The 6,385-nt window shown below is 45.6% G+C and overlaps 1 long non-coding RNA gene across 1 annotated transcript; it reads right to left on the reverse strand.

The window, feature by feature from the left end:
* Positions 1-397: 397 nt before the first annotated feature.
* On the reverse strand, positions 398-2,319 carry LOC117075625. The gene is made up of 3 exons (XR_004434069.1): positions 2,079-2,319; positions 1,306-1,642; positions 398-978 (listed from the first exon to the last, which is right to left on the reverse strand). It is a non-coding gene; the product is annotated as an uncharacterized LOC117075625 (long non-coding RNA).
* Positions 2,320-6,385: the final 4,066 nt, after the last annotated feature.

Consider the following 6,385-nt stretch of genomic DNA (forward strand, 5'->3'; position numbering starts at 1 on the left):
ACCAACAGGTCCGCTCGGGGTGATGGCTCTCCTTCTGCTAGGCTGACCAGGGGGCCCAGATGGTGTGCCTGATATCTGGGAGGACATCTCCAAGAATGTGTGACCTCACCTAGAGGTTGAAGTCTTTACAGTGTTTAAGCCAGAAAGGACTTCGAAGACCCTTTAGCCCAGGGGCTCCCGACTTAGTTTCACGGTCTATTACAAGTTGGAAGTAAAATACTGTAAAAAGTAACTGGTTGTCAACAAGTTTTATTTTGTGAATTGAGCAAATAAAATACTCACCTTCTGTCATTGTTTCAGAAAAGTACCTTTTAATGTAAAACATATGACTTATTCTCTTACTCTTAACATAAAGGATATATGTATATATATATATATATCCCTGTCCTTCCCCAGAAAGTCAGTATTAAACTTACACTAACAGTACACAAATATACTGTATTATATGTCTGTGTGTGTATCGATATGGGTGCACATCATCGTCATCCTCCTTAGTCTTTCCTTATCACATGGGCAGCTGTAATGTAGTGATTTAGTACATGGACTCTGGGACCAGGACACCTGAGTTCAAATCCAGGCTCTACCACTTACCATCTGAAGACCTTCAGATAAGTTACTTAACCTCTCTGAGCCTTGGTTTTATCATTTTTATCATCTATCATGTGAAGGTGTTAATAAGAATACGTACTTTTCCAGGTGGTTATGAGATTAAATGAGTTAATATATGAAAATCACTTCACACAAAGGAAATACCCAATAATTCATAGCCATTATTATTATTTTGCCACAGACTAGTGAAATCTTTATAAATTGGTGTCTGCGAACCACTGTCAAAGCACTCCTTTCCTTTTCCAGATAAGGAACAATTGAAGTCTAGAGTGGGCATGCCTTGTCCAATTCAGGTCATAGCCAGTCAGTGACTGGTGTGGGCATAGAACTCAAGTCTGCTGACCAAGTCCAATGCATCTCTGAGGTTTCCTAGAAAAAAAAAAAAAAAGCTAGTTAGGCAAATGACTGGGGAGTAGGATGGGCATCAGCGAACATGGGCCCAGTGTGTGTATAGAGGGGCGGGGAGCCAGCACTTGAGCAGAGCACAATAACCAGTTTGGGAACCACAGGGAAGTCTGGCCATTGCTGTCTCCTTTCTCTTTCCTCCAACCTCAGAGAAAATGAATATAGGAGCTGGTGACAGCCTGGGGTTGGGGGCTGAAGGAGTCTGCACATGGGATGGAACAGGTGGGTAGCAATGTACCTTCAGCCTTCAGTCCAGCCGTAGAACACACGGCTGAATCTTCAAAGCCCTACCTCTTACCACTCTGCTGGTATAGTCTGTTGGATGGAGGTCCTGCCCCTCCCAGGCACCAATCACCAGAGCAACCAAGGGCTGGAAATAATGCCCAACCCTTCCACTCATTTTTGCTGCTGTGGTTTGGGGACCATTCTCCATTTCCTAAGCAGACACAGCCTTGGTGAGGACCATGGGATCAGGTAGGATTGCACTCAGTGGCCGATAACAGAATCCATGGGACTGTGGCTTCTTTTTCAGGCCACATAGCAGGAAATCAGGGTGTCCAGGTCAGACTTCTTTAGTCCCTCTGTTGCATCATCCTTCACACATGACTTTCATCCTCATGACTGCCTCCTGATCACATGTTCCAGGCAGGATGAAGACAAAGAAAATGACAAAAAGCAAGAGTTGGGTATGCATCAGGAAATCCAGACTCTTCCCCCAAACCCTCCAGGGGCTCCTGCAGACGCCTCACTGGTCAGAGCTGTGTCACATGGCTACTCCTAGCTGCAAGGGAGCAAAGGAAAGGTCATATTTTGTCTGGGTAACAAATTGTGGTTTTATTAAGTAAGAAAGGAGAGAATTGATATTGGATAAGAAACATTTACTGCCAGGAAGATACAAATTGGAGCCTTTTCATTTTCTTTCCTCCAAAGTCTATTTCAGCAGGATCACAGTCCAAGGAAACATTAGCATTAATCTCCTCCAGAAGCCTTAATGTCTATATGGCCTTTGCTGAAACCCTGAACCCACATACAGTGGATCAGGCAGCACACACCACCCAGCATACCTTTTTTTACAAGTCTCCTTACACTTTCCTCTGACTCCTCTCAGTGGTGCTTCCAATCTCCCTCTCTCCTGCAAAGCAAAACAAAACAAAACAAAAGAGGCCAAATGGCAGCCTGCGCTGCCCTCTCTGCACAGCCTCCCACCTCTCTGACATCTTCCCTGTTGCCATGTTTTTCCCTTTGTCTTCTCTGTGCAATTTCTTGTGGAAATGGGTTTGGTCTCTGGGCTCTTATAAATCTAGGTCTCCACCCTTTAGCCCCATAAGCACAACCAAGGCTGAAAATGATGTATCTGGGAGATTATGACACAACCTGTGAACTATACTGTGATATTTTCCCCGGCTACCCAGGTTACCAGCAAGCCACTGTAAACTCAAGCACTGCTTGTACAACATCTGCAGACACCAGTCAGGGTGGGTCAGCTGTGCTTTGCTCCAGCCCTGGAGAACTGCCCCATCCCCATTCAGCCTCCTGCCTTTCTTGTTCTTATGTAGTCTGACCTCCTCACTTTGATAATCATCCTACTGGCTTCAGCCAAATAATTCCCATCTGCTCCTTCAAAGGTCCACTTAGGATGGTCCGTTTGGAGAGGTTCTCTCAATTCACCTCACTGGCCCCAAACCAGTCTGCTGTGCTATTCTGATAGATAAGCCCTTGGTTTTTTTTTTTTTTTTTTTTTTTTTTTTTTGTACTTGGTATTCCAATATTGAGCTGCATTCTTTATATCTGTTCTGTCTCCACTATTAGGCTGGGACCAACCTGAGTGCAAAGTTTGGGTCTCCTGTCAACCCCTTGGGACAAGGGTTACTTTTTTTTCCCAGCTGATGTTTCTTGGGCACCTTCCATGTGTCAGATGCTGAGGTTGGTGCTCAGGACATGAGACAGACCCAGCCCCTGTTCTCCCTCAGGACTTGCCTATCCTGGTCCTGTCCATGCCCCCAGGATAGTACTCTGCCTGACACATCGGGACAACTGACCACTGTCTGGAAGAAATGAGGAAGAGGATAGGGATTCAGCCCTGGGAGATGAGCCCCATCACTCTCTTCCTGGATTCCAAGTTCATACCACTCTGGCGGCTCCTCTGAAAATCCCCAGGCCTCCTCCCAGTCTCCCGGCATCCGGTGTTGCTGTTGGCCGGGCCTGCCTGCCACACAGCCAGGGACTGAAGGACATTTTATTCCAAATGAGGGCAGTCAGCTGAATTTCCAAACCAAAGATTTTTCCACTTCAAACTTTCTCCTTCCTCTTCTGCCCAAATAACACGTTTGTTTTGTAGAAAAGGGACAGAGTAGTTCTATGTCTAAGAGTTAAAGACTTTTTGGGGATACCTGGGGGATACGCAGGGCTCTGGCCAAAGTCCTTATCCTGTTGGGAGAAGAGAGAAAAGAAAGGAACTGAGAAGGGCCTTCCAGTCCCCAGGACGACAAAGGGGATAAGATAAAATCAAGGGATGCCTTTTTTCTTTCCAACCCTATGCTGCACTCTACTTCTTCTTCTGTCTCCTTTTCCTGTTTTTTTAATCTCTTCCTCTCTTCCCTCCCACTATCTTCTTCTCTCTCTCCCTCTCCTTCCTTTCCCTCCATGCATTCATTCGTTCATGCATTCTCCCAGCAGACATTTATCCAGCATCTACGTGTCAGACACTGCCACAAGCTAAGAATACAGAGACAACTAAGTCAAGGCTCACAGCTCTTACAGTCTAGGGGTTGAGGAGGGTGGGGCAGACAGATGACATGTTGGGGTGAGGAGCTACACGGCAAGGAGAGGTACTGGTAAATCTTCAAGTACGTTCAGAAGCTCATACAGTACATTTAAAACAAGGGAAACTCTGGGGATCAAGGAAAAAATTTTAAAATAACTTAAAACTTTAAAAAAAGTATTTATGTGTTTCTTATTATTACTATTATTATTTTTGAGACAGGGTCTCACTCTGTTGCTCGCTCAGGCTGGAGTGCAGTGGTGTGATCATAGTTCACTGCAGCCTCAACCTCCTGGGCTCAAGCAATCCTCCCACCTCAGCCTCCGAAGTAACTGGGATCACAGAAGTGCACCACCACACCCGGCTAATTTTTTTTTTTTTGGTAGAGACAAAGTCTCTCTGTGTTGCCTAAAATGGCATTTTTAAAATAGACTTTTCTTTTTAGAGCAGTTTTATGTTCACATAAAAATTGAGTAGAAAGTACAAAGAGTTCCCCATGTATCCCCTGCCCCTCATACACACAGCCTCCCCAACTATCAACATCCCCCACAGGACCAGTCATCTGCTAAACCTGATGAACTACATTTCAGCATCATTATCACCCCAAGTCCAGAGTTTACATTAAGGTTCACTCTTGATGTTGTACATTCTATGAGTTTGGACAAATGTATAATGAATTGTATCCACCTTTATAGGCTCATGCAGAGTAGTTTCACTCCCTAAACATCCTCTATGCTTTGCCTCACTTAATTTTTTAATCTTCAATTTCTTCTTTTTTGAAATGGGAAATACAACAGCTATCTCATAGGGTGATCATGAGGATAAAACAAAATAATATATATGAATATTTTGGTTTAAGTGTGGGTTATTTATATAATAGTACAGGGAAAAGCCAAGATAACTCACACAGTTGTCCCTGATTGTGGTACGTGCTACGGGAGAAAGGAGAGAAGCAGATAAGGAAGGATGAACTTTCTTTTTTTATTTATTTTTTAATTTTTAAATTTTTTTATCATACATTAAGTTCTAGGGTACATGTGCATAACGTGCAGGTTTGTTACATATGTATACTTGTGCCATGTTGGTGTGCTGCACCCATCAACTCGTCAGCACCCATCAATTCATCATTTATATCGGGTATAACTCCCAATGCAATCCCTCCCCCCTCCCCCCTCTCCATGATAGGCCCCGGTGTGTGATATTCCTGGAAGAATGAACTTTCTCCTGAGCATCAGGGAGACGCTGCTGCATGAGGTTTGGGCTGCAGGTGATGTTGGGAGTAGTAGTAGGAAGAGGGCACAGAGGCCCATGGAATTCCAAAAGGGACTCTGGACTGCTCCTTGCTCCTGAAGTGGCCCATCCCAACTTTATCCAGGCAATCTTCTGGCTGCTGCTGGCAGGGGCTCAGAGAGCCTGCATGAGTCACTTCCACGTGGCTGATGTGGGGAGGGAAGAAGGGATGGGGAGGGCTCATGCCCAGGCAGGGCCACGCTGGCTTGAAGAAATTGTTCCTGAAAGACCCTGGCAGAAAGTGAGCTGCTGTGGGCTGTTAACGTGCCATGCAAATGAACCAGTAAACAGTCCTCAATGAGAATCCCAGATGTCTGTTCATTCCAAAGCACAAGACACTCATTTTGGGCTCCAGGTGAGGACCAGCTCAAGTGAACCCAGCCCATGAGCTGAGGCACGACTGCTGGTCTCTCCGTTTTCTAGCTCCCGGACAGGGACCTTGTTCAGGAGACCTCAGTATCCTCCTACACTGAGGCAGGCAGTGTCTACACAGAGAGAAGGTGACCTGGCAGTACAGATGACATCAACTTATCACTTTTCATTCCGGATGGGAAAAATCATTCTGTTGTCTGCTTGGGCAGTCTAGGCAGAACAAAAGAGCTGCACCATAGTGCTAGAGACAGGATGAACCATATAGTATGCTTGTGTGGGCACCCCAAATTTCCACCTGAGTGAGGTCTGTTGCCAGGCAGAGGCACAGCTGGGTTTGGGGGGATGCCAGGTGCTTGCTGCATATGCGCTCAGAATGTGTTGGTTTGTGGGGAGGATAGCTAGAGAGGGAGAGGTGGAATGAAACACATCTGGTGACCTGATTTTTTGTTTTCTTGCTCTTAGTTAAGAGCCTCAGCTATTTGGGGCTGGAGGAAGAAGACAAGGAAACAGGCAGGGGCGGGAGAAGCAGAAAATGGGGCAGGTAGTGTATGTTACTTGGGGAGGCTCCGAGAGGGAGTGCTGGTTTGATCCTGGGAAGGCCTCTACTTCTCATGGAGTGGGAAGGGGCTTGGTGTTCTTAGGTGAAGAAGAAAAGTATGGTCACATGACCATTTAGCAGCCTTTCCCACAGGGACTCAACATGCGGTCATATCAATACATCATTCCAAAAGCAGCACATAAACACATACACCTTCAAGGATAATTGCAAGCACAGGGCTCAATTATACAGACAATAAAAGCCCACACTTCTTACACACACACTGCCACTGAAACACACATTAAAGACTAGAAGGGCTCTGCTCATAAAGACTAGAAGGGGTCACATTGACCCTTCAGGTCAGGGGAAATGTGCCTTCAACCAGCATCACCCTTTGAAGTTTGCAAACT

Source organism: Trachypithecus francoisi, unplaced genomic scaffold, assembly GCF_009764315.1.
Source record: "Trachypithecus francoisi isolate TF-2019V2 unplaced genomic scaffold, Tfra_2.0 Lachesis_group5, whole genome shotgun sequence".
In the NCBI taxonomy this organism is placed as follows: Eukaryota; Metazoa; Chordata; class Mammalia; order Primates; family Cercopithecidae; genus Trachypithecus; species Trachypithecus francoisi.